This window comes from Chinchilla lanigera, unplaced genomic scaffold (genome assembly GCF_000276665.1).
Source record: "Chinchilla lanigera isolate Chin_1 unplaced genomic scaffold, ChiLan1.0 scaffold00074, whole genome shotgun sequence".
NCBI lineage: Eukaryota > Metazoa > Chordata > Mammalia > Rodentia > Chinchillidae > Chinchilla > Chinchilla lanigera.
The window spans coordinates 5,714,071-5,717,001 of record NW_004955475.1 but is presented as its reverse complement, the minus strand read 5'-3'; positions in this window follow the sequence as shown (position 1 = coordinate 5,717,001).

The window sequence follows — 2,931 nt, the reverse complement described above, 5'->3', positions numbered from 1 at the left end:
TATTTGTGAGGAAAATGCCAAGGGGATCAAGTGCTTTGATCCCTGATATCAATGAATTATTGAAGCAATAGTGACTGCTTTGCATTTGTTGGTATGTGAAAAAAGTATTCATTTAAGCTACTATAGTAGAGTTTCTTTTATTTACACACAAAGTCAACTCTAACTGAAACTACAATTTCGAATGGGGAGGAATTTATTATATGTCTGAACTAATAAAAGTTTCCTGCCTTGAGGAGTATCTTACACCATCCACCATACAGGAACAATTCATAAACAGCACATAATAATGCACAACAAATGTTAAAGAATATGACATAGGTTCTTTGTGGTATGGCAGCGTGGAAGCTCAGATCAGAGAAAAACCACTTAAGGTCAATAAAATCAGGGTGAGCTTCTTCCAAAGATGGCTTTGAATTGAATATACAAAAGAATGACAAGAAGGTATTCCATGTGGAAGAAGAGATGGGCAAAATCTTAGCATCATTCTTGCTCCAGTAATGTATAGCTACTGTCTTTAGGCCAAGGTTCCTTCTTTGGTTCTTTCACATCCTAAAGGAATTCTTGTCCCTTAGCTCCAAGAGATCAAGCATCTAACTTATAACACAACTAAATAACAGCCTATTCCACACTAAAGTTACATAAGTGACAGGCATGCTGTCTGTAGCAGGGGGTTTTGAAGACATGGTCTCCACATCTGCCTTGTTGATATCCTCCTGGTGCTGCTGGGTTCTGTGGTGTTGGAGTGTCCTTCTAGAGGTGGTCTCTAATTCTTTCTGTCCTGAGAAAAGAATAGGTGAAGACAAGTGCAAATGTTACAAAAGTTTTATTAAAGGTAGGAAAAGAAACAAGCTCTGCAGAGTGAGTTTGGGCCAAGTACAAGTAGGAGAAAGAATATGCCCTGCAGCCTAAGGACACTGCACAATGCAGTAGTGAGCACAATGGCAAAATCTCAATGTGAACTGTCGTTATTGTGTCATCTGCTTCCCAAGGTGCTGGAAAGTCTAGGTTATTGTACTGAAACCTTGCTTGCATTATTTTGAGAAGTCTATGTGCAGAGCTTTGGGAACTGTTCTGTGCACGTGTCCTGGGACCTGTAATGAACAGTTCACATGTACTTCCCCTGCCATCTTTGCCATGTCCTAACCTCCTGTTTCATTTGACTCTGAGAGACACATATTCTTATAATTTCTATGGGGTGCTGAGTGGGTGGAGGTCTCTGTCTTCTATAGCTTTTTTCAGCTGAAAGGGGTTGCAGACCCTACGTACAGGGGATTGTGTGCTCTCCAACTCCCTTGGGGTGTTGTGACTGATTGGCGAGGTTGAATAAAAGAAAACACAATGAGAAAGTTAGTCATTGCTGAGCTGTCTGTTTGATGGGAGAAAATTACTATTATGTTGGTGATATAGAAACTAAATATGAGATCAGATTTTTTACTTGTGAGATAAATTATTGAGAGCCTAAGAACCATAGCCCTACCAAGATTGCTAACACAGTGGATCTAACTAAAGATGGGAGCCTCAATAAAGGTACTTATTTAAGCTATAATGAATTAGAATTATTAACAATTCTTCTTATCTGCACCTGGAAAAATACTGAAGTTTTACTTTTTGAAGAGGAGCCTCTGGTTATCCAGAGGGTCTCAGAAATAATTTTCTTCTTAGTCCTGTGAAAATTCTAGTGACCATTTCCTATGTAGGATTTTTGTAGTTTTTCACTATGTTCCTTGAAGAAGGACCAGAATAGCTCCTCAGGAACTAGAAATAGGGCTAGGGTTTTGAAGGGCTGTAGGGCTGCCCTTCTTCTCTCCCTATCAGCCATTTGATTTCCCAAGGAGTCTTTAGACATGTCTCTTTGGGATCCATTGAAATGAGTGACAGCAACTTGCTTGGGAAGATAGAATACCTCTAAGAGCTGTAGAATGCCTTGCTTGTGTTTTATAGATGATTGCTTGTTAGTCAGTAAGCTTGTTCTTTCCAAGTTGCTACATAGGCATATAGCACCAAAAGTCATATTTGAAGTCTGTGTAGATATTTAACTTTTTGCCCTTTCCTAATATCAATGTCCAAGAGCTATCAGCACTGATTTTTAGTGTCCTTCTTGGACAAAGGTACTTTCATCAGTGAACCACACCTTCTCAGGGTCATGGAAGGGCAGGTCACCAGTGTCTTGCCTGCTTGCATAGGTCTGGAAGACCACTTGTTCACAAGAGTGGGTAACTTCTGGGCCTCTAGGCATCAGAGAGGCAGAATTAAGGGTAGTTCTAATTTTATAATAATCTCAGGAGTGTCTAAGAGCATGACCTGCTCTTTTGCAAGCCATTCCCTTGCTAACCACAAGTAAACTTGGGTCTCATGAAATACTCTGATCTAATAGGGAATTAGGACATGTAGTTTCTGTCCTAAAGTTAGTTTTGCAGGTTTCACTGTTAGCATGGATGTATCTGCTATTGCTCTCAAGCAGCGGATCCATCCTGCAGCCACTCTTACTTTTTGAAAAATATGCCATTGGGCCAAGTTCTTGTCCTAACCTGTGGATCAAGACACCAATGGCAATTCCTTTCTTTTCTGATATGTAGAGAAAGAAAGGTTCCTTAAGTGAGATATTCCATTATACCATGTAGCAGGATCCACTTACTGGCTAATTTTTTTTTATTTAAATTATTTTATTTTTTTAATTTTAAAGAAATGAATAAACAAAAGCAATGGTATAAAATTTCAAAAACAAGATTATAAGAGGTCAACAATGTTCAGTATATTGTACATTACTATCTTCAAAGTAGTTGCTCATAATACAAGATATAGGCATGAAAAACCAACCAAGCAATAATACAGGCAATATACCTTTCCTTTCCATTAGCTGATAGCAATTAGTAGTATATCTATCTTAACTATCTTGTTTGTGTGTGTGTGTGTGTGTGTGTGTGTGTGTGT